Source organism: Phacochoerus africanus, chromosome 1, assembly GCF_016906955.1.
Source record: "Phacochoerus africanus isolate WHEZ1 chromosome 1, ROS_Pafr_v1, whole genome shotgun sequence".
Taxonomy (NCBI): domain Eukaryota; kingdom Metazoa; phylum Chordata; class Mammalia; order Artiodactyla; family Suidae; genus Phacochoerus; species Phacochoerus africanus.
This window is the reverse complement of record NC_062544.1, coordinates 19440812-19467035: the sequence shown is the minus strand read 5'-3', so window position 1 is coordinate 19467035 and position 26224 is coordinate 19440812. Positions and strand designations below refer to the sequence as shown.

The window sequence follows — 26224 nt, the reverse complement described above, 5'->3', positions numbered from 1 at the left end:
ATAAAATGGGAAAAAGAAAGTCTATTCAGCAAGCATTGCTGGGAAACCTGGACAGCTGCATGCAAAGCAATGAAACTAGAACACACCCTCACACCATGCACCAAAATAAACTCAAAATGGCTGAAAGACTTAAATATACGATAGGACACCATCAAATTCCTAGAAGAAAACATAGGCAAAACACTCTCTGACATCAACATCATGAATATTTTCTCAGGTCAGTCTCCCAAAGCAATAGAAATTAGAGCAAAAATAAACCCATGGGACCTCATCAAACTGAAAAGCTTTTGCACAGCAAAGGAAACCCAAGAGAAAACAAAAAGACAACTTACAGAATGGGAGAAAACAGTTTCAAATGATGCAACCGACAAGGGATTAATCTCTAGAATATATAAACAACTTATATACAACCCAACAGCAAAAAAACCAATCAATCAATGGAAAAATGGGCAGAAGACCTGAATAGACATTTCTCCAAAGAAGATATACAGATGGCCAACAAACACATGAAAAAATGCTCAACATCGCTGGTTATAAGAGAAATGCAAATCAAAACTACCATAAGATACCACCTCACACCAGTCAGAATGGCCATCATTAATAAATCCACAAATAACAAGAGCTGGAGGGGCTGTGGAGAAAAGGGAACCCTCCTACACTGTTGGTGGGAATGTAAACTGGTATAGCCACTATGGAGAACAGTTTGGAGATACCTTAGAAATCTATACATAGAACTTCCATATGACCCCGCAATCCCACTCTTGGGTATCTATCCGGACAAAAACTCTACTTAAAAGAGGCACGTGCACCCGCATGTTCATTGCAGCACTATTCACAATAGCCAGGATATGGAAACAACCCAAATGTCCATCGACAGAGGATTGGATTCGGAAGATGTGGTCTATATACACAATGGAATACTACTCAGCCATAAAAAAGAATGACGTAATGCCATTTGCAGCAACATGGATGGAACTAGAGAATCTCATCCTGAGTGAAATGAGCCAGAAAGACAAAGACAAATACCATAGGATATCACTTATAACTGGAATCTAATATCCAGCACAAATGAACATCTCCTCAGAAAAGAAAATCATGGACTTGGAGAAGAGACTTGTGGCTGCCTGATGGGAGGGGGAGGGAGTGGGAGGGATGGGGAGCTTGGGCTTCTCAGACACAATTTAGAATAGATTTACAAGGAGATCCTGCTGAATAGCATTGAGAACTTTGCCTAGATACTCATATTGCAACAGAAGAAAGGCTGGGGGAAAAATGTAATTGTAATGTATACATGTAAGGATAACCTGACCCCCTTGCTGTACAGTGGGAAAATAAAAAATTATAAAAAAAACCCAAAAAACAAATTCTAGGAGATTTCCTGACTTTCATCTTTTATCTATTCCACTGAGTTATACACACATGTATACAAATTCACATGCATATGTATGTACTATACATGTGTGTGTATGTATATATTTATTTTTCCCAATAGCTCTTTTTGTTCTTTCTTCCATTTCTTCCTCTCCTCCTCCCTCCACTTCTTCTCCTCCTCCTTCTTCTTTTAATGATACCGTGTTCTTATTTCATATTATAGCTTGTCTAACCTTCTGAACAAACAGGGTTAGGTAAGTTTTATTCTCCTTTTGAAGACTCTTCTTCCTCCAAAGTGTTTTTATTTATTTCAAACCCTACCTCATATGCTTAAGACTTTTTTTAAATGATGCTGGTGATCCTTCAAGAGTGAGGCAGTTAACAGCTGACAGGAAGCTCCTCAGTGCTCATGTGGAAATTCTGGACTGTGGGCTCCATTCTAATTGATCTTGGTGGGCCCTTTCTTGGATGGAATTCCTGAAGGAGAATCCCTTTTATTCCCATCTATTATCTTCACCTTTAATTGTCTATGCCATTTGCTCTCCTATTTAGAGAATAAATTCACCTTTTTTTTTTTTTGTCTTTTTGTCTTTTTGCCATTTCTTGGGCTGCTCCCGCGGCATGTGGAGGTTCCCAGGCTTAGGGGTCCAATCGGAGCTGTAGCCGGCGGCCTACACCAGAGCCACAGCAACGCGGGATCCGAGCTGCGTCTGTGACCTACACCACAGCTCATGGCAACACCAGATCCTCAACCCACTGAGGAAGGCCAGGGATCGAACCCGCAACCCCATGGTTCCTAGTCGGATTCATTAACCACTGAGCCACAACGGGAACTCCAGTAAACCCATCTTATTTTCTCTAGAGGATTAAACCCCTTTATCCTTTTAGGGCAGAGATATGTCCAGACCGACTATATGGAACAGGGAAGGGACAGGGTTGGAACTGAATTCCAGAATTGTCTAACTACTTCATTAATAATCTTTCCAACCATCCTCTGGCTTTTTAATTTCACTTCCACATCCATTCCCAGAGAATCTAATGTTGGCAATTCCAGAGCCTCTGTAGATTCTGCAGAGCATATTGGGTTTCTTCTTGGCTTCTTCCACTGCCGTTTTAGGACTGAGCTTTCTTTAGATTCATGCTGTTTAGATTCTTTACCACCATCCAGCTTTTAAAATTGTGCTGCATTTGCCCCTGTTTACTTTGACCTTGTGGTTTTGTGCCCTTTCGAAAGTTCTTAGCTGATGTTTTAGTGTAGTTTTGGGAGGGAGATAAATTAATGGAAATTTACCTGAAGGTCTCCTTTGTTTGCTTAAGTATTTAAAAAAACTACAACGATAATTTTTTTTCTTCTCACCATGGAATATTTATTATAGTGAGACATTGTATGTTGTGTAGGGAGACAACATAAAACAATGTGAAAATATACTTGTAAAGTATTTTGGACTGTAATATAATATAATACAATACAATACAGTATGATATAATATAATTTTCTCTGGAGAAAATTTGAGCAGGGGAATTGTCCAGGAAGCATCTCTGGAAAGTATTGCAATTTGACCTAGGGTGGTGAGGGCAGGCCCTAGTGGCAAGGTGACAATTGAGCGAAGATGTGAAACCATGAGAGAATGAGACGTCAAGAGAGCTAGAGAACTATTGAGTAGATTTCCCTGTGCTATACAGTAGGTTCTCTTTAATTATATATTTTATACAGTAGTGTGTGTATATGGTCTTCTCACCTTCCCAATTCTTCACTCCCCCCAACACTTTCACTGATAGTAACCTAACATTAGTTTTGAAATTTGTGAGTTTCAGTTTTTTAAGTAAGTTCTTTTGTATCATTTTTTATTATATTTCACATATAGCTATTATCATATGATATTTATCTTTCTCTGTATGACTTGTTTCACTCAGTATGTTAATCTCTAGGTCCATACATGTTGCTGCAAATGGCATTATTTCATTCTTTCTTATTACTAATATAGCATTGTATATATGTAACACATCTTTATCCATTCCTTTGTTGATGGACATTTAGGTTGCTTCCATGTCTTGGGTATTATGAATAATGCTGCAATGAGCATTGAGGTGCATGTATATTTTCAAATTATGGTTTTCTCTGGATATATGCCCAGGAATGGGATGGCTGGATCATATGGTAGTTCTATATTTAGTTTTTAAAGGAACCTCCGTACTATTCTCCATAGTGCTTGCATCAATTTACACTCACCAATCCCCACCCCCCAACTTTGGATTCCATATTTACTTCTCCCAAGCTGAACAATATTATCTATAAAGATTATTTTTCATATTCTTCTCCTGTGAATTTATATGCACTTATACATTTCAGAAATTAATTGGGATCATATCAAACACATGATTTTCTGAGTTATATTGTTTCCTTGTTTTTTAAAAACTTGGTGATCTTTCCACATAAGTACATATTTTTCTTTCCCGTTCATATACATATACATATCCATGTATAGCTGCATATAATCTAGAATACTGGTGCCATATTTCATTTAACCTTTTCTCAATTTAGGAATATTTATTTATTTTTTAGTTTTCTATATTACAACAATGCTGTGGTGAACATATTGGAAAAATACTATATGAGTATGTATGAGTATTTATTTGAAAAAATGTTTTGTGGCTTCTAGCCTAGGTCTGTGTTTTCCAAACAGCTTAATTGCATTCCATTTCTTGATTTTTTCCATATATGCAAAGCACGTGTACTATTATATACTTAATTTTCCCTTCAATTAATTTTTATTTTATTTATTTATTTATTTATTGACTTTTTGTCCTTTTAGGGCAGAACCCGTGGCATATGGAGGTTCCCAGGCTAGGGGTCTCATCGGAGCTGTAGCTGCCAGCCTATGCCAGAGCCACAGCAACACCAGATCTGAGCTGCATCTGTGACCTACATCACAGCTCACAGCAATGCCGGATCCTTAACCTCCTGAGTGAGGCCAGGGATCCAACCTGCAACCTCATGGTTCCTAGTTGGATTCGTTTCTGCTGTGCCATGACGGGAACTCCCAATTTTTATTTTATTTTATTTTAAATGAAATCTTTATAATATTTATTTCTACTTATTTATACAAATAGTGTCACTTGTTCTAAATAGATGGTAACTGTAAAAGTAAATGCAAATTTAATGAAGACAATTTTATTGAATTTGAACTGGTTGTGATTGTCTGCTCTCTGTTGAAAGGAGTGTTAATGAAGTGTTACAGAGGTGTGAAAGTTACGTTACTATCAAATAAAAATATGCTCCTTCAATATTCTAAAAATGTACATTAAAATAGAATATGTTTTCCACTGTGTAATTCGGTTTTACTTAATTTCATGTTCATGTGCCATCTAAAATCATTTCACATACTATCACTATCAGTGGGTAAACTCTCTTTCGAGTCCAATATGTATACTACTAGCAGTGTTATCTTCCTTCAGTGCTTCACCGTTTCACTTCTCTGCTCAAAGTTTCTTTAGATCTTCACTGCCTAGAGGGTAAAGTAATATGCTAAGACTTAGGCCCATCACCTTATCTCACTTAGCCTCAGCATGGACTGTTCACATGTCCTCATTGCTTTTTGAGTTTCTATTGGGTAACTGTATATATACATTCACTTTGTAGGACATTCCACAGTTTCGTATCTTCTCTTGCATGCTGGTTATTGTTTTCTCTGTACGCCACTACTTCTTTAGGGCAAGACCTGTGTCTTTCATCTTATACTTTCTCATGCCCTTCACCATGGCACAGTGCCTTGTACATGGTAGATGTACCATCAAAGTCAGATAATTATTTACTTAGATGCTTTATTTGTTATCACAAGTGAAATGTTCATTACATAAAAGCTTAGTAGAGATGATTCAGTTATCAAGCCATCTAAATTCTCATCAAAATACAATTATGAGATTCTTCTTTATAGTACTGCAACATTAGAAAACACAATGAAAGGAGGACTTTCTAGTGGTAACACTTTTCTTTTCTTTTTTCTTTTTTTTTTGTCTTTTTGCTATTTCTTTGGGCCGCTCCCTCGGCATATGGAGGTTCCCAGGCTAAGGGTCGAATCGGAGCTGTAGCCGCCGGCCTACGCCAGAGCCACAGCAACGCGGGATCTGAGCCGCGTCTGCAACCTACACCGCAGCTCACGGCAATGCCGGATCGTTAACCCACTGAGCAAGGGCAGGGACCGAACCCGCAACCTCATGGTTCCTAGTCGGATTCGTTAACCACTGCGCCACGACGGGAACTCCTGGTAGCACTTTTCTACTGAGTTTGAGTTCATGTTCATCATATTTGTTTCCTTAATTTGAAAGCCTAAGAGCCCATAACTTTTTACGAAGTAGCTGATTTCCATGTTTCTGAGTCACTTTTGGAATACATTTTATCTTAATAAGAATAACCCATCAAGCAAGAAAGCCAGCAGGCTCCTCATTATCATTCTCTGTATATGGGAGTTTATCTTTTGGCTGCCAAACATGAATTCCACACTGTCTGACTTTAGAAAATGGATTGTTTTTAATGGGTAAGTTTGAGTGACAAAGGCAGAGAGCAAGCCAGTGGCCTGTCCTCTCAGTTGATAGGATTAGATCTGAATGAATAAAGACATGTGATGGGCTGCAGACTTTAGGGGAAAGTCTGCAGTGCACATCGGCACTTCTCAGCAGCATTAACATTCTCTTCCTGCTGTACTGACTCTTTAAAATGCCATTTGCATTGACGATGGTATAATTGACATTGCTCCCTGAGGAGCTCTGAGGGTTGTGGGGAGGTGGAATCAAAGGAAATTCATCTCTTCTGAAGGTTCTCCTTTAGCTACAAAATTCACAGTGAAAAGGACTCTTGTTACTGAGTGATGTCATGTTAATGAGAAACAAACAGGCACAAAAACCCATCCATCATCACAATTTCCCCAGTAGCCTCTTTACCTCATCGTGCATTATCTTTCTAATTGCATTCGTAGCATTTAGCTTGATGCATGATATTATTGTTATTATTATTGCACTAAATATCTGTTAAGATTTTTTATGATCCATTTGCTTCAATTGATCTCTCTTGAAAAAGTTAAACTTGCATAATTTCAGCAATAGCCTAGTCAGACAGCTATGAATGTCTCTGAGAAAGGACACTTGGGCAGAGGACTCAGTATTCAGTCTCTGCTGTAACTGAACAGTGTTGAAATCACTATGAATGAACATGACTGTTTAGGGTTCAAAGAACAACTTCAATATGTTGAAACCATAATGTAGAAAGACAAGTACACAGCTATGAATACGGGTTTAAATGAAACTGTCAGAATTTCAACAAGGTCAGCTGTGATGTATTTACTCTCTAGTTTTTGCTGGATCAGTGTATATTACAAAAATTTTGATAAAGTGCTTTGTGAATAATGGGTTAAGTAGAGGAAATAAGTGATTTCTAACTAGCATTTTATAACAATTAGAAGTAAGTCATTTCTTATAGCATTTTCCATGTGTTAAATCAAACAAAAGATCATAGATAACTGAAGTAATAGTGTTAATATTGGCTTCTCATGCAGCAAGGCATCAAGGGATATATTTTTGTTTTGTTTTGGAAAAATGCTAGCAAAATCTGTTTTCCTTCTTTTAATATTTATTCCAAATGGAAAAATATAATGATATTTGGTGTTAACAGACATAAACCAAAGGCGTTGGATCATTCTGAAGGGCTAAGTCATCCAGGAAAGATCAAAGAATGTTTTGTGCTATTTTGAGGTTTGTTCACTTAATTGTTTTATAATTTTTGAATCATTAATCTGTATGTATTATATTTGTCTTAGTGCATGTTTGGTTGGATAGAAAAGACAGCTATTTAAATTTGCATCAAATTACTGTAAATAATAGAGGGGAATCACAAAGAAGTCATTTTTAGGCAGTACAGCTAAGACTTTCAGGTGAGTAGAAGAGACAAAAACTCAACCCAGGTTGATTAAAGCATAAGAGTGATTGTTTCACAAACCTAGGAAGCATGGGTGAATCAGTATGTCTGTATCCAGGTGCACAGACAAGGTCAGGAGTTTGCCTCTGTCCCTAAGCCGAGCTTTCCTCTCATTTGGCTTCATTCTTAGGTAGGCTCCTTCCTCCTGGTGATAAAGTTGCAACTTCATTTTACATCCTTCTCATGTCTTAGCAACCCTAGTGAAGAGGTACTCCCTCTCCTAAGAGTTCTTGCAAAAATTCCAGGTCTGGACCTCATCGTTTCAAGTTGGGTCATGAGCTGGTGCCTAAAACTATAATTACGACCCTATTAGTTGGAAGCCTCTCTCATGCCTATTGATTATTTGGAGTTGGGGTGGGAAGAGTAGAGTCAACCCCACAAGAACAAGTTGAGAGTAAAGGAAGAGTGGTTCCTTGAAGGAACAATGAGGTCTGTTAATAGAAGAAATGTGGTAGATGGTGTTGGTGCTCCTCTCAGATCCATTGACCAAGCAGAGGCATCCATCCCTGAGCTGCTGTGAGTGTTGGCTGCTAACAGCTCAGAGCTTCCCCCTTCTCAGGTGATTGCCTTCAGCAGAGGAAGCAGCTCATCTAGAAAGTAAACAATCCCTTTCTCTAGCAAGCAGCTTGTGACGAGTGACTATTTGATTCAAGGGCATAAAAGACTGTCTCTTCTCAAGGAGGGAATAAGTTAATAATATACAACATACTTCAAAGTTCCAGGAGAGAGCACAACCTTGATTAGCTTTCCGCCTGTCCCATCCTGCTTCCCCCATTCCCTTTTCCTGAGAGTACAGACTCAATAAATAATTCCTTCTCAGGCTCTGCTTCTGGGGAAACTAAACTAAGATTTAGGGACGGATGTTGGACAGGGAAATAATGTCCATTCTAGATAAGAACTGACATCTTTTTCTCCATCTCTTAGGGGTTCCTTTAATCCTTTCCTTACTCTGAATGTCTTTCTGCTTCTCTTGGAAGACAGCTTCCTTAACTTGTGTAGCTTCTTGTTCTCTTTTCTTGCTCCTACTCCTCTCTTTTTAGACCTCTAAATGTTGATATATTGGAATGCTAAGTTCTCAGTCCTCTAATTTTTTTTTGTCTTTTTGTCTTTTTTAGGGCTGCACCTGCGGCATACAGAGGCTCCCAGGCTAGGGGTGGAATAGGAGCCATAGCTGCCGGCCTACGTCACAGCCACAGCAACTCCAGATCCCAGCCGGGTCTGCGACCTACACCACAGCTCACTGCAACGCTGGATCCTCAACCCGCTGAGGGAGGCCAGGGATCAAACCCGCAACCCCATGGTTCCTAGTTGGATTTATTTCTGCTGCGCCATGATGGGAACTCCCCTCAGTCCTCTATTTTTAATTGATTCTCATTTTCTAAAGAATCTACCCAGTCACATGGTTTCAAATAGCTATCACTGGTAATTGACAAATTTACCTCTAATTTCATCTCTCTCAGAGTCCCAGACTCACATGTCCAGTTACCTCCTTGACATTTCCACTTAGATATCTAAGTATCTCACATTTAATAGAAGAAGAAAGCTTGATCCCACCCTCCAAACCCATTTCTATCTTAGTATTTCCCATGATTAGAGGATAAGGTTCTAGCTGATCACCTGTTGACTGTTACAATGATTCTATCACAGCAAATATGGTGGCTTATCTGCCTGCCCATCTGTGAGATTCAAATTGCCACTTACAAAGCCATATTGGTACCATGTGTACAAACATGATACAGCCTCTTTGTCCTCATGATGATACAACTTACCAACCTAAGTGATGGTAGAAAAATCTAGGTAGATCGTCCTCAATTTTTTCATTTCATGAGATGGGAAGTAGAAATAAGAAAGAAGAAGGGAGAACATGAGACAGGGCTATGAATAAGCAGAGATCTCCATCTGGTGAGCAACCCTGGCAGTACAGACATTTTGCAATGGATAATTTTTTGTCATTGGGGCTGTCTTATGTGTTGTAGGGTGCTTAGCAGTATTCCTGGCCTCAACCCACCACATGAAAGTGATACCTTCCTTCCAACTTCCATCTGAAGTTGAGGAAATAAAAAAATGTCTCCAGGTGTTGCCCAAGCTCTCCTGGCAGCCAAAATTGCCCCTAGTTGAGAACTTCTGTATAAGAAAGTTAAGTATATACACATCAGGCTGTCCCCAAGCTCTCCAAAATTTATAGACTTTCTTCCTGTGGAGAGAATCCAGTAATGGTTGAAGAGAAGTGTGGAAGATTTTTTTGTTCAGTTCTTCCTAAAGGTAGCTAAAATTTTGACAAAAATTTTTATTTTGTGGGACAAGGTAAGACTACAGGAAGAAGGTTATAAGAAGATGTTTCTGTTAGGGTTTAATGTATATTGTCTTTTTTTTTTCTTTTTTTCTTTTTAGGGCTGCACCCATGGCATTTGGAAGTTTCCAGGCTAACGGTTGAAACAGAGCTACAGCTGCTGGCCTATACCACAGCCACAGCAATGCCAGATCCGTGCCGTGTCTGCAACCTACACCACAGTTTATGGCAATTCTGTATCCATTACCCACTGAGAGAGGCCAGGGATCAAACCTGCCTCCTCATGGATACTAGTTGGATTTATTACCAGTGAGCTATCAACGGGAACTCCCTATGCTGTCTCTTCACAGTATGTTGAGGAGTAGTTTACCTATTTCCATTCAAGTTCGGTCACCTCATCTTTCCAAATTGACTTGTTCCATTTAGATCTAAAACCCTGTGCTATTCCTTCAAAGTATCAGATAAATATGGCTGGTTGTCAGTTTATAAGACAGTTTGTAGTATTTCAAGAAAGAGATGGTTTTTTTTTTCTCACTGGATTCTTATTTTAACTGTAGAAGACATCTCTTTGAGAGATATATGATACATGAGTAATTCAGGAGCAGTAGGCAGCTCTACTCAGTATTTTACCCTTGTTTTGCTTAATTTTAGTTTTAATCTGATAAATGTTTGCCTTTGTTCTGATGGAAAAAAATCTAACCAAGCCAAACTAAATCTAACATACCTCCATGCCCAATGTTTACAATATTGTCAATTCTGTTCTTTAATACATATTTCTTAATCCATGGATTGAAATATTTAATCTATGTTTAATTTCATTGATTTATTTCAATTATATTTCATACTCTTATGCTGTTTTTTCTTCTCAGTTTCCTTTGCATTTAATTTTTCTGTTCTTGTTTTATACAGGTTAGGTATTCTGGCATCCTATTGAAGAGTGCTATAACACTTATAATGTTTTTTTCTCTGTTTCTACTAGTAAATCACTTTCAGATTCAGGACCTTCTTATGATTCTTCGTTGTTATTTTTCTTCCAAATGTTCTGCATATATCACTGTTCTTTGAGGTATATCTCTATCTCTTGATCGCTTTATCTCCAAATTAGGATAGACTTACCCAGGTAGAGTGTTTGCCAGCAGATAGTATGTGCATTTCTCATGGTTCTTCCCTGCTTATTACATTCTTGAGTCAAATCACCCATAAAAAGTAGCTCTCTTTCCAGTGCTTTATAGTTTTAAATGCAGAGATTCTTAACCCTGGAACCTTAATATTGCCTGGAACCTTAATATTTTGAACTGAGTCTATCTACACTCTACAGTAGGTACTTCTTTTAGGATCTTCCTATCTTAGCTTTTTTTTTTTTAAATTTTATTTTTTTTGTTTTTTAGGGGTGGCACCTGTGGCGTATGGAAATTCCCAGCCTAGGGGTTGAATAGGAGCTGCAGCTGCCAGCCTATGCCACAGCCACAGCAATACCAGATCCGAGCAGCACCTGTGACCTACACAGCAGCTCATGGCAATGCCGGCTGGTTAACCCACTGAGTGAGGCCAGGGCTTGAACCTGCATCCTCATGGATACCAGTTGGGTTAGTAACCCACTGAGCCACAATGGGAACTCCCTAAGCTTTTAAAAAATCATTATATGTGTGTGTATTTATAAGACTATTTTTTGGTGAGACATTAGCAGGGCTTCCAATTAGAGACATCCCTTTAAACATCTCCATTACTTTTCTGTATTTTAAATTATTAGCTTAAGTGATGAAGATAAGGCAACAAGGGCAAAATTGACACCAAGCTAGGCATCATATCATATTATTATATCTAAAATATTGTCAGCTTTTTGTTTGCTTTCTCCTAAAATATGGGGCAACTTGCCTATTCCTAGAGATTTCCAGATTATCTAGAGCTCTCTTATATGGGTATGGTGGTCTTAATTAACAAGTTATAGAACCGAAAAATTCCTCTTCTGTAATATCTTGGTTTGTTAGTCTTTGAATTGTATAATTTGTAAATAGCATTAAGTCAATTTAAAGAAATTTAAAAGCATAATTATACATTAATATACTAAGCCAAAAAATCAGTTAAGAATCAAAAGCCTGTAGCTGCTTTTGAATAATAATTCAAATGATTTACTAGAGATAAACTCTTAGACAACTGTAAGAGTGTGAAGACAAAATCTTGGACTTTGAAATACATCTGAGAACATCTTGACCAATTTGTTAGCTTGAAGTTTATTTCCAATGTCTATCCTAGGAATGCAATTGAGACAAAACTGTGGAGTCTAATTTTGAACTTTAGCCTCTATTTTTTTTTTTTGTCTTTTTGCCATTTCTTGGGCCGCTCCTGTGGCATATGGAGTTTCCCAGGCTAGGGGTCTAATCGGAGCTGCAGCTGCCGGCCTATGCCAGAGCCACAGCAACGTGGGGATCTGAGCCGCGTCTGAGACCTACACCACAGCTCACAGCAATGCCGGATCGTTAACGCACTGAGCAAGGCCAGGGATCGAACCTGCAACCTCGTGGTTCCTAGTCGGATTCGTTAACCACTGCACCACGACGGGAACTCCTAGCCTCTATTTTAAAGTTTGAACAAGTTACAGAAGTAAGCATTTGAGGGTGATAAAACTTCAAAAATCAGAAATCTTCCTCTGTTTTGCTTATTTTGAAAATGTGTTTTTCTGATTAAAAAGCTACTCTTTTCGTTACCAAATTTCAAGGCATCTGTTCTCATAGATAGGGTGTTTCCAAATGAAGACTATCCAAGCCGATTTACAAAGCAGTGAGACTTGATGAGGGGAAATAGGTATTTTATTTTGTACTGATACTGCTGTCACTCAGCTCTGCAGAGAAAAACAGAAAAAAGGAACAACAAAAGGACAAAGTCATTTACCTTTAAATGCTCAAAAGGTGCAGGTGGTGTCTGCACAATGGTTTGCAAATGAAAGGATTTTTCTTCTTCCTACTCATTTTTTGTAGAACTCCCTGAACAAGGGGAAAAAAGTGATTTAGATAGAAAATTCCAAGTCATTGAAAATTGGTATGTGTGGGAGCTTGTAAAATTAATTTTCATTGCTAGTTCTTTTAATACCAGGGTGTGTCCTATGGCCTGTGTCCTCTTAAATAATCCTTTTATGTTACTCAGGGCAGATGCATTTTGAAAATGGCACTTCTATTAACCTTAGGTGTATACTGCTTAGAAAAAAAAAATCGCTAGAGTTGTATTTTGAATGCTGCCCATGCTGAACAATTGCCACAGAACATTAGTTTGAAATCTAAATGGCATCTTGACTATTCTCTTCAGGTAGGAGAGCAACAACATGGTGAAGAAAAACAAAGATGCTTCTCACCCTGAATTTCTACTCTGATATTGTGGTGGTAGGTAAGAAGATTTAGAGACAATAAGAACCCAAACAGGCAATTTTAAAAGGGAGAGAGAAATACCTCTAGATGTCACAGGGGCAGACAGTAAATGATGATAACTAATGTTTACCGAGTGCCTATAGGATGCCACCACAGCCCTTGATGCATCACAAGCTTAGCTCATGTTTTCTCCTAATAACTCTAGTAGTACTATTCCACTTTTACAGGTGGGAAAACTGAGGCACAGAGAAGTTAAGAAAATTGACTGAAATCTCAGCACTTATAAATCGTGGAATTGAGATTTGATCCTCTAGCTTGCCTCTCTGGATCTTGCTCTTAACTTCTCTACTTTCCTGCCTCCCTACCTTGGAATACCTCGTCCATCTCATCCTATTCTGTAGATCCAGGGTATAGATTTCAGTGAATTAGGGGGATGGTTATTTACAAATTTCCAGAGGTGTGATACTATTTGCAGAAAAATGATAATGGATGGTGGTGGCCTTTATTGTCTTTGTTTGGCACCTCCTCTCTATTATGTCAGTATCAGCGTCCTGATTCTCCTAAGGGAAACTATCCTTCCCTCATCATACTTGTTTGCGTGCCCTGCCTTTCCTTGGCTAAAGGTAATGAGGAATGCAAGCTCGTGGGACCAGATCCTCTGTCCGTAGCTTTCAAATCTAAAAGGGAATGAGAAAGATGAAAATAGTTGCAGTTCTTCCATCCTGATGAGGATGTCTGGAGGGGACTGCCCAGAGCTCTTGCAATTCATCGTGATTCCTGAAGCTGCTCTAGTTGGGCCCCCTTAGAAATCTGTCGTGTTCACTTTCCTTCACTTCTGTGAGCTGTCCCAGGTTTCTCCAATACATTTCTTCTGCTGTAAGATAACCAGATTCTGTTCATTTTGCTTGCAACCAAAGAACCTGAATGGATCCACTGTCTCTTTCATGAGACTGACAGTGGTGTTGCAGGAGGGTCTCCATCCATTCGTATTAGAAGACCATGTGACAAGGGTTCATGGCTTGAAGGAAAGCTGTATGGGAGTTTTCAGTCTTTTATGCTTTTGTTATCTGAATTGATATGGACTTTATTCTTCTTTGCAAACAGCCATTTGCCATTTGGTGTCAGAAAAGTAATTAAAAATTTTATTTGTAGAAATGAATCCTGATTTCATTCAAAAGCTGCTGTTGTCCAGGAAGGATCATAGGCTAAAAAGTTGAGTTCTGGTAATAGCTTACTGTTATATCACTTCCCTGCTTCCTCTTCTCCCCTTCGAGCCTCTTGATAACCTCATTGCCTCGCAGTGTCCTGAATGGACCAGCCTGTTGTCAAGTATCTCATGTGAATTCCCTTCCTCAGAATGCCTTTGTCTAATATGTCCACCTAGCAAACTTCTTTCTTTTCTTTTTTTTTTGTCTTTTTGCTATTTCTTTGGGCCGCTCCCACGGCACATGGAGGTTCCCAGGCTAGGGGTCGAATTGGAGTTGTAGCCACCGGCCTACGCCAGAGCCAGAGCCACAGCAACTCGGGATCCGAGCCGCGTCTGCAACCTACACCACAGCTCACGGCAACGCCGGATCGTTAACCCACTGAGCAAGGGCAGGGGCCGAACCCGCAACCTCATGGTTCCTAGTCGGATTCGTTAACCACTGCGCCACAACAGGAACTCCCGCAAACTTCTTTCAGTCTCCCAACACCCAACCGCAGCATCTTCTCTGTGATACAGCCTTCTCTTACTCTTGTTAGCTTGGCTAATCACTTTGTCTCTCATGCTCACCTGTGTGATCTTATCTAGTCAGAAGACATGTTACACAGTATTTCAATTATTTGAAATAATTCAAATAGGTTCATTTCTACCATTTGATCGTGAACTTCCACAGGGTAGCGTCTTGCATTTTTACATCTCTAGTATGTTTTATGAGGTTGAACATGGTTAATAAATAATGAGCACACCTTGACAAAATTTCCAAGAAAACTCACCACTTAAAGGAAGTGATTACTGATTCACTATTACTGTATTACTGATTCCCTGTAAGTTTAAAACTTCTCAGAAAACGCTAAACTCATTTCACAATGGTATGCTTTGTAAATAATTTTTTCAATATTAATAATTTTTGGATTATGCTACAAAGTCTGTTTAGGCTGCTGTAACAAAGATACCATTGACTGGGTGGCTTATAAACAACAGAAAATTACTTCTTACAATTCTGGAGGCTGGAAGTCCTGAATGAGGGTGACAGCATGGTTGGGTTCTAGTGAGGCCCACCCCTGGGTTGCAGACTGCTTTCCTGTCATTGTATCCTCACATGGCAGAGAGCAGAGAGGAAGTAAGCTCTCTTAGTGGCTCTAATAAGGACACTAATCCCATTTGTGAGGGCTCCTTTCATGGTCTCTTCTAATCCTAATCACCTCTCAAATGCCTCGTTCTCCTGATACCACCACATTGGGAAGCAGGGTTCAACATATACGTTTTGGGGGGAACACATGTTCAGTCCATAACACTAAGTTTTTTAAACTGGTGGCTCGATTACAGGAAACAGTTTGCTACCTACACAGCTCATGTCTTGAGGACTTGGTGACTATCCCTTTCCTGTGGGCCTTTCTGTATGTCTTACCTCGAAATCCCTAGAAATGTCATTAGACATGTGTTTGAAATAGACAATGCCATGCCAAGTTAGAGCAGCAAGAGAGAGAAGAAGTTCTCAGCACTTTTTAAAGCATCCAACAGACGGACTAGGAGGTTGCTGGGGGCTATGATTCTATTGAAAAAGTGTGAATGACGATGGTAACTATTATTAAAGCAGTTGGAATTTCTAACTTCTTATCAAACTAGGTTTATTTCATTTTGGGAGAAGGATAGTCATCTCCTACAGTTCTCCTCCTGGTCTAACTTGTCTCGATTTTAACAGACACAGAATTATCTCAGGTAGCAGAAATGAAAGGAGTGATGAACGTTCTTGCTCTTTACAAAAGCTTTACATTCACTGAAGTTAGAGACCTATGAGTATGTATCCACACTTGGGATAGATTTTCCCCTTCATCCAATCTCTACATTCACAGGAATTTTCCAATATGTGTTTTGGGGAACATTACTTTCTCTAAGTATTAACTGGTGCTAAAAGAGGAGAAAAAAGTTTTTTTGAGCTAAATAAATTTGAAAGACACTGGATTTAACAGGTGGAACCAGCTTTCACACTGTTACATGTGAATCATAGAGGAAGATGAGACATTCAGCCCAAAGCTGCTCAACCATGGCACCCTCACAGAGAATATTGCATGTCATATGTATAGGCAAACCTCTGGGATAAATGGCCTGTTTCTTGCTGTTAAAATAACAAATTCAGGCTCATGTTGTTGAATATGTTGTAGCACTGCTAGGATTTATTCACATGTTGCTTTTAGCCCCCAGAGAGCCTTAGAATTAATTTGTGGTTTTCTGTTCTTTTGTGATGAATAGGTTTACGGTTTCTTGCTTGATTACCTTTTTCTAGGTACTTAGGATCCTCTGCCTTTATGCCTTCCGTTTCTTTCTTTTTTTTTTTTTTTCTAATTGCTAATACTAATGCCAAAGCATTTTCCTTTACAGAACAAAGCAAAATAAAACAAGGAAACAAAATCTAAATGCCGGTAGTTCTTTCTTAATGTCTGCCTTAGGAAATTAGCCAAATTCAATGGGATGAATTCCATAGTTATAACTCAGGCTTGACTTGCCATGGCTGTGGCATAGGCTGGGAGCTACAGCTCTGATTCAGCCCCTAGCCTGGGGATGTCCATATGCTTCAGGTGCAGCCCTAAAAAAAAAAAAAAAAATTCCACATTTTTTTTTCAGGGCCGCACCTGCTGCACCAGCATCCTATGTAAAATCCCAAATATGTAAAAATATGTAGTATATGTATTTATAGTTTTATACATAAATTGTCTTTTACATAGGGTATTTGTTGTCTTAATTGGTCCCCATGGAGTTCTACCAGATGTACAAGTCTGATTTATTGTCAATTTATTTTTTTGAATTTCTATTATTTGAGATAAATAGCTTTCTAGTGAGACTGAAATTTATCTGAAATTAAAAATAAGTGCTATTTGAGTTTTTTTTGTTGTTGTTGTTCTCTCATAGGCAAATTGGTTACCCTTGGGATATGGCCTTCAGTTTTGTTTTTTGCCAGGAGTGTACAGAACATTGATGCCCTGTTTCCCAGACTTTCCTACCCTGTCTTATTTGTAGCTCATACTGATCTGGGTGCATTAAAGGCTTCTAAATCACTAGTTACACATCCTTGCTTTTTCTGTGACTCTCAAGCTGATAATCTGAAATGGATTCTTATTTTTTCCCCCCAAGCTGAGATATTTTAGGATAATGCTCTATAGTGAAAAACCACCACAAAGTAAGAAAAAACAACAAACACCATCTAGAATTAGAAATCATAAAATAAATTTAGAATCCAGAAAATTTTGCATCTACAGCGTTATTTCTGTGCAAGGATAGTTATAAGTCTTAGTTTAAGTTTTTTTTCAATTAAAAATGGAAAATTGCATGATCTAATTTTCCTATAGCTCTATAGCACTCTTTTAGAAATGAAAAACAGCTGCAGAAAATAATTTTTTCACAAGTTTGAAAGATACTTTATATTTTAGATGAGTATATACTGTGTATGAGTCTTTCAGGTTGGTTCTCCATCAGCTTTCTTCTCTAGAAAATTCTTATATTTAGGAATTATGACTTAATACTCTCACCGTCTTTATTACTAACATCATTTTGCCCTTTTAACCAAAGCCAGCCATATTTTTGTCAAAGATTATGACTCTAAATTTTATATTTAATTTCTCTTCATAAGAAAAGTGAAGTCATATTTTTAACTTTTTTTTTTTTTTGTCCTTTTAGGGCCACGCCTATGGCACATGGAAGTTCCCAGGCTAGGGGTTGCATTAGAGCCACAGCTGCTGGCCTACACCACAGCCACAGCAATGCCAGATCCTTAACCCACTGAGTGAGGTTAAGGAACGAACCCGCATCCTCATGGTTCCTAGTCAGGTTTGTTAACCTCTGAGTCACGAAGGGAACTCCTTAACTTAATTTGAATTCATAGGAAGCTTCCCAATAAATTTATGCCCCTATGGAGATCAATTCTTAACAATTATTTTCCTTCATCTACCAGAAATACGAGAATAATAAATTTTGTGCCATGATCTCAGACGGCTGATGTTGATATAAAAAGATCCTGGCCTGGCATGGTAAATAATCTCTTTCTTTTTCTCTCTCCCCTGTTATTTCCAGAGCCCATAGCAGACCTCACTAAGGAATCACAAAATATTCCCTTCCCCCAAGACATTACTAATCATGTCTCTTGACATGGAGCTACACATCCACTACCAATTAATCCCAGTTGGAGCATGATCTGATCGAAAGATTATCCTACCTTGAACCAGTGTTCAGGTAATAACACTCTCCTTTATCGACATTTTTATTTCCTCTCATTATTATTTTTGGGAGAGTGAACACAAAAGAGTTTGTTTTTATAATATAAAAATAGGATAATGGAGGACTACAGTGAGCATGTAATATAGTGAAAAGAGAAGAACAATAATTCAGAGTCACAGAATAGGGTCCAGGCTTTTACAACCATCTTTTTGGTTACTTTGGATGAATGACTTAGCTTTGTTGGAATGAATTTTCATGTTATTCTTTTTTTAAAGATTTTTATTTTATCTATTACAATTGGATTACAATGTTCTGTCAATTTCTGCTGTACAAAAAATAATTCAGTCATTCTATTTCTCACATTATCCTCTATCATATTCCATCACAAGTGACAAGATGTAGTTTAGTTCCCTGTGCTATACAGCAGGGATCTCATTGCTTATCCATTCCAAAGGCAATAGTCTGCATCTATTAACCCTAAGTTCCCAGTGCATCCCGCTCCCTCCTCTTACCCCTTAGCAACCAGGAGTCTATTCTCCAAGTCCATGAGTTTTTTTCTTTTCTGTAGATAGGCTCATTTGCGCCATATATTAGATTCCAGATATAAGTGATATCTTATGGTATTTGCCTTTGTCTTTCTGTTTTACTTCACTTAGAATGAGAGTCTTGGAGTTCCCGTCGTGGTGCAGTGGTTAACGAATCCGACTAGGAACCATGAGGTTGCGGGTTCGGTCCCTGCCCTTGCTCAGTGGGTTAACGATCCGGCGTTGCCGTGAGCTGTGGTGTAGGTTGCAGACGCGGCTCGGATCCCGCATTGCTGTGGCTCTGGTGTAGGGCCGGTGGCTATAGCTCCGATTCGTCCCCTAGCCTGGGAACCGCCATATGCCGCTGGAGCGGCCCAAGAAATGGCAAAAAGACAAAAAAAAAAAAAGAGTGAGAGTCTCTAGTTCCATCCATATTGCTTCAAATGGCATTATTTTGTTCTTTTTTATGGCTGAGTAGTATTCTAGTGTGTATATATATACCACATCTTAATCCATTCATCTATCAATGGACATTTAGGTTGTTTCCATGTCCTGGCTGTTGTGAATAGTGCTTCAGTGAACATACAGGTGCATGCATCTCTTTCAATGAAAGTTTTGTCTGGATGTTTGTCCAGAGTGGTATTGCTGGATCATATCATAGTTCTATACTTAGTATTCTGAGGTACCTCCGCACCGTTTTCCATAACAATTGTACCAATTTGGATTCCCACCAACAGTGGGAATCCAGTATTTGTTATTTGTTGACTTGTTAATGATGGCCATTCTGACTAGTGTGAGGTCATACCTCATTGTAGTTTTGACTTGTTCTCTAATAATTAGTGATATTGAGCATTTTTTCATGTGCTTGTCGGCCATCTATGTATCTTCTTTGGAGAAGTGTCTATTCAGGTCTTTTGCTCATTTTTCCATTGGGTTGTTGGCTTTTTTGCTGTTGACTTATATAAGCTGTTTGTATATTTTAGAGATTAATCCCTTGTCAGTTGCATCTTTTGAAACTATTTTCTTCCATGCTGGGATAAGTCTTTTTTTTTAATGGTTTCCTTTGCTGTGTGAAAGCTTGTAAGTTTGATTAGATCTCATTGGTTTATTTTCTTTTTATTTCTTTTGCCTTGGGAGACAGACATTTGTACCTGTTGATGTCAGACAATGTTTTACCTATGTTCTCTTCTAGGAGTTTGATGGCATCTTGTCTTGTGTTTAAGACTTTAAGCCATTCTGAATATATTTTTGTGTATGGTGTGAAGGTGTGTTCTAGTTTCATTGATTTACATGCCACTGTCCAGTTTTCTCAGTACCAATTGCTGAAAAGACTGTCTTTTTCCCATTTTATATTCTTGCCTCCTTTGTTGAAGATTAATTGACTATAGGTGTCTGGGTAGGTGTCTGGGTTCATTTCTGGGTTTTCTTTTCTGTTCCATTGGTCTGTATGTCTGTTTTTGTACCAGTACCACACTGTCTTGATGACTGTAGCTTTTGTAATATTGCCTGAAATCTCAGAGAGTTATGCCTCCTGCTTGTTTTTTTTCCCCTCAGGATTGCTTTGGCAATTGTGGGTCTTTGATGGTTCTATATACATTTTTGGTTTGTTTGTTCTAGTTCTGTGAAAAATGTCATGGATAATTTAATAGGGATTGCACTGAATCTGTAGATTCAGTATGGCAATTGTAACAATATTAATTTTTCCAATCTAGGAGCATGGAATATATTTCCATTTCTTTGAATCCTCTTTAATTTCCTTGATTAATGTTTCTTAGTTCTCAGCATATAAGTCTTTCACCTCCCTATTCAGGTTTATTCCTAGTCATTTAATTTTTTGGGGTGTGATTTTAAAAGGTATTTTATGTTTGCATCCTTTTTCTAATATTTCATGGTTAGTATACAGAAATGTAACCAATTTCTGAATGTTAATCTTTTATCTTGCTGCTTTTCTGAATTCATTGATCACTTCCAGTAGTTTTTGTGTGGTGTCCTTAGGGTTTTCTACATATAATACCATGTCATCTGCATAGAGTGACAGTTGTACTTCTTCTCTGCCATTTGGATACCTTTTATTTCTTTTGTTTGTCTGATTGCTGTGGCTAGGACTTTCAGTACTATGTTGAATAACAGTGGTGAGAGTGGAAATCCTTACCTTGTTCCAGATTCTTGTGAGAAGACTTTGAGCTTTTCTCCATTGAGTATTACATTGGTTGTGAGTTTTTCATAAATGGCTTTGGTTATGTTATGTTCCCTCAATACTGACATTGTTAAGAGTTTTGATCATGAATGGATTTTGGACTTTGTCAAATGCTTTTTCTGCATCTATTGAGATTATCATGTAGTTTTTGACTTTTCTTTTGTTAATGTGGTGTATGATGTTGACTGATTTGGTTATGTTGAATTATCCTTGTGAACCTGGATGAATGCCATTTGGTCCTGGTATATGATCTTTTTTATGTATTGTTGGATTCGGTTGGCTAAAATTTTGTCGAGAATTTTTTGTGTCTATATTTATCAAAGATATTGGCCTATAATTTCTTTTTTGGTGGTATCTTTGTATGGTTTTTGTATTAGGATAATGGTGGCTTCATAGAATGTCTTTGGGAATGTTCCTTCTTCTTTGACATTTTGGAAAAGTTTAAGAAGGATGGGTATAAGTTCTTATTTGTATGTTTGGTAGAATTTGCCTGTGAAGCCATCTGGTCCTGAACTTTTGTTTGTAGGGAGTGTTTTTATATATTCAGTTTCATTTCTAGTGATCAGTCTATTCAAATGATCTATTTCTTCTTGATTCAGTTTTGGCAGACTATGTGTCTTTAGAAAGCTGTCCATTTCTTCTGGTTGTCAAATTTGTCGGCATATAATTGTTCATAGTATTCTCTCATGGTTTTTTGTATTTTGTATTATCAGTTGTGATTCCTCCTTGTTCATTTCTTATTTTGTTTATTTGAGTTCTTTCTCTCCTCTTCGTGATGAGTCTGGCCAGAGGTTTATCAATTTGTTTACTCTTTAAAAGAACCAGCTCTAGGTTTACTGATTTTTTCTATTGTTTTTTGGATCTCTATTTTATTGATTTCCTCTCTGATCTTTATTATTTCCTTCCTTCTGCTGTTAGGTTTTGATTGTTCTTTTTCTAATTCTTTTAGGTGGTGGGTTAAGTTGTTGATTTGAGATTTTTCTTCTTTTTTACAGGAAGTACTGCATTGATATGAACTTCCATATAAGAACTGCTTTTGTGGCATCCCATAGGTTTTGAGTGGTGAATTTGTCTCAAGGTATTTTTTAATTTCCCTTTTGCTTTCCTTGTTGACCCATTTTTTTTTTTTTTAGAACAGTAAACACCTTTATTACACGAGCCGAGACAGGAGGGAGGATTCATTTGCCTTTCTGGGCCTTGATTTTCCTCAGATAGAACTCCAGCTCCTTGACCTCCAGCACATAGCCATCTGCTCGACCACAGTGGCCTGGTCTTGAAGCGATGCATGCAAGGAGCTTGCCCTGCTGGAACTGCTCCTCTAGGAGACTGCTGATTTTGGCATTCTTTTTCCTTTCATCATACTTCTGCTGAATTTTCTTTGATTGCTTTTTGTTTAAAATCTCTTCCTCCTCAGGAGTCAGCTTGGCCCCCTTCTTGTGGCCCAGGGGCAGCACGCAGTGGGACTCATACCACTGTCAGTACGGGGTGCTGTCAGTGAGCACAATGCGGTTCTTCACCAGGATCTTGGTTTGGACCAGTTCATTGTTGGATGCGTTGTACACACCGTCAATAATCCTTGTCTTTCACCGCGCAACACTCGGCCCCAAGAGAAGTTCCCCACGTCCAGCCTCAAGGCCCAGTACTTCTTGTTACCTCCCCACACACAAACTGTGTGTATGCAGTGGGGGCCAGTCTTGGTGTTTGCAGTGGGGCATCTCAGCTCATACTTCCGCTTCTTGTGGTAGGGCTTTCTCTTGCCCCTGGTCTTGCAGTGCATGTGCCAATTGTCCTGAGAGATGCCCATCGCTCGGTGCCGGCTGAAAAGAGCCCCATTGTTTTTTTTTTTTTTTTTTTTGTCTTTTGTCTTTGTCTTTTTTGTTGTTGTTGCTATTTCTTGGGCCGCTCACGCGGCATATGGAGGTTCCCAGGCTAGGGGGTCGAATCGGAGCTGTAGCCACCGGCCTATGCCAGAGCCACAGCAACGCGGGATCCGAGCCGAGTCTGCAACCTACACCGCAGCTCACGGCAACTCGGGATCATTAACCCACTGAGCAAGGGCAGGGACCGAACCCGCAACCTCATGGTTCCTAGTCGGATTCGTTAACCACTGCGCCACGACAGGAACTCCGCATTGTTTTTAATAGCATGTTGTTTAGTCTCCATGTAGTCAGTTTTTTTCTCATTTATTTTCCTGTCGTTGATTTCTAATTTCATGCTGTTGGGGTCAGAGACGATACTTGAAATCATTTCTATAGTCTTAAATTTGCTCAAGGTTAGTTTTGTGCCCCAGTATGTGGTCGATCCTTGAGAATGTTTCCTGTGCACTTGAGAAGAATGTATATTCTGATATTTTGGATGTAATGTCCTGTAAATGTCAATTAAGTCTAACTTCTCTATTGTGTCATTTAAGATCTCTTTGCCTTATTGATTTTCTGTATAAAGGATCTGTTCATTGATGTGAATGGTGTGTTGAAGTCTCCTACTATTATTGTATTCCCATAAATTTCTCCTTTTATGTCTGTTAGTATTTGCCATATATATCCGGGTGCTTCTATATTAGCAGCATATATACTGATGACCGTAATATCCTCTTCTTGAATGGATCCTTTTATCATTAAATAGTGTCCTTCTTTATCTTTATTGTCTTTTTTTTTGTCTTTTTTTGCTATTTCTTGGGCCGCTCCCGTGGCATATGGAGGTTCCCAGGCTAGGGGTCTAATCAGAGCCATAGCCACCAGCCTACGCCAGAGCCACAGCAACGCAGGATCCCAGCTGCGTCTGCAACCTACACCACAGCTCACGGCAACACCGGATCGTTAACCCACTGAGCAAGGGTAGGGACCGAACCTACAACCTCATGGTTCCTAGTCAGATTCGTTAACCACTGTGCCACGACGGGAACTCCTTTTTTGTCTTTCTTTATGGCCTTCATTTAAAGTCTATTTTGTCTGGTAGGAGTATTGCAACTCCTGCTTTCCTTTCTTTTCCATTCATATGAAATATCTTTTCCATTCCCTCCTTTCAATTTATATGTGTCCTTTGCCCTAAGGTGAATCTCTTGTAGACAGCATTTTGTAGGCTTTCGTTCTTTTATCCAATCTGCCACTCTATGAATTTTGATTGTAGCATTCATTCCATTGACATGTGTGGTAATTATTAATAGATATTTATTTATATCCCTTTTAAACCTTGTTTTACAGTTGATTCTATGTCTCTCCTTTGTTCCTTTTTTTTTTTTTTTTGGTTGGATGACGTCCCTTTTATTTTATCCTTGTGTTCTCTTCTTTTTAGTTTTTGTAGATGTGATATTTGGCTTTCATTTGTGGTTGCCCTGTTTTTTCAAGTTGCCTTGTTCCTGTATCTGCTTGCTTTAACCTGATAGTCATATAGGCTCAAGGACATTAAAAAAAAAATTGTCTAGATTTTGTTACTTTTCTTCCCCACATTTCTTGATTTTGAAGTCCTTTTTTAACATCTTCATGTTTGTCCTTCTGCTGTTCCTTGTGTTTATCATTTCTGCATTTTTTTGTTTTATTTTTATGAGTGTACCCGCAACATATGGAGTTTCCCAGGCTAGTGGTCGAATTGGAGCTACAGCTGCTGGCCTATGCCCCAGCAACAGCAACATCAGATCCGAGCTGCATCCGTGACCTACACCACAGCTCATTGCAACACCGTGTCCTTAAGCCACTGAGTGAGGCCAGGGGTCTAAACCGCAACCTCATGATTCCTAGTTGGATTCGTTTCCCACTGGGCCACTAAGGAAACTCCTACCATTTCTTTTATAATAGGTCTTTTTATCTTTCTTTTAGATCTGTATATGGCTTATTTAAGTGATTGCTTTTCAACTATGATTTCCTCCATTGTATTTCTTCTTACTTCTTTTTTATTTAGAGGATCCTTTCAGCATTTCTTTTAGAATGTGTTTAGTATTGTTGTGCTCTTACTTTTTGTTTGTTGGAGAAAATCCTTATTTCTTCTTCTATTTTAAATGATATTTTTGCTGGGCAGAGTATTCTAGGCTGCAAGTTTTTCCCATTTAGAACTTTGAATATATCTCTTCTGGGGCCTGTAGTGTTTCCATAGAGAAATCAGCTCATAGCCTTATGGGGGGGTCCCTTATGATTAAATATTTGTGTTTTTCTTGCTGCCCTTAGAATCCTCTTTTTAACTTTTGCCATTTTTATTATAATATGTCTTGGTGTGGGCCTGTGTGGGTTCAACTTGTTTAGGGCTCTCTGTGCTTCCTGATAGCTATTTCCTTTAGATTTGGAAAGTTTTCCTCCATAATATCTTCAAATACAGTTTCAATCCCTTTTCTTTTTCTCCTCCTTCTGGAATCCCTATTATGAATAGATTGGCCTGCTTTATATTATCCCATAAATCTCTTATATTGATTTCACATTTTTTTTCCATTTGGTTTCCTGTCTGCTGTTCTGATTCAGTGATTTCCATTATTCTTTCTTCCAAGTAACTAATTTGTTTCTCTGCATTATTTCATTCTGCTCTTCATTGACTTTAACTTGGCTTGTGTCTCTGCAAATGAATTTTTGATTTTTCTTGTCTCCTCCTTATATTTCTAGCTCCTTTCTAAAGTAATCTTCATCACTGTTCCTATCTGCTCTTAATTCCTTCATATTCACTCTTAATTTCTTCAGTATTTTCACTATCTCCCTTATGAACTCTGTATCTTTTAGACCTCAGAGGTCTGTTTCATTGTTTGTTGCTTCAGGTGAATTCTCCTTTTTTTTCTTTTTTTTTTAAACTGGGAATGGTTCCTGAGCTTCCTCAGTTTGCTTTTATTTTTCTTATTTTGTGAAATTAGGGTAAACAGTGACTGTAGTCTTGGAGTGCTGTATATATGCTTGAGTGCCCCTGGGCTTGTGCGAGCCTCCCACATTGCATTGCCAAGGTGGTTTCTTTAAAATAAATCTCCACTACTCTATCACCTGAACACAAGAACACCTGACCCTACATCCTCAATTCAAAAGCTGGCCTGTGTTCTATGTAATAGTCTCTGGTACTAAGACTGTGTCTGAGATCCCAAGGAGGGCTCAGGCTCAGGCTCAGGCTGAGTAATACTTGCTTAATGGAGAAATTTT

At 38.6% G+C, this 26224-nt stretch overlaps 1 pseudogene; it reads right to left on the bottom strand.

Moving 5' to 3' along the window:
* Positions 1-22300: 22300 nt before the first annotated feature.
* LOC125111650 (40S ribosomal protein S8-like) lies at positions 22301-22926 on the bottom strand (annotated as a pseudogene).
* Positions 22927-26224: the final 3298 nt, after the last annotated feature.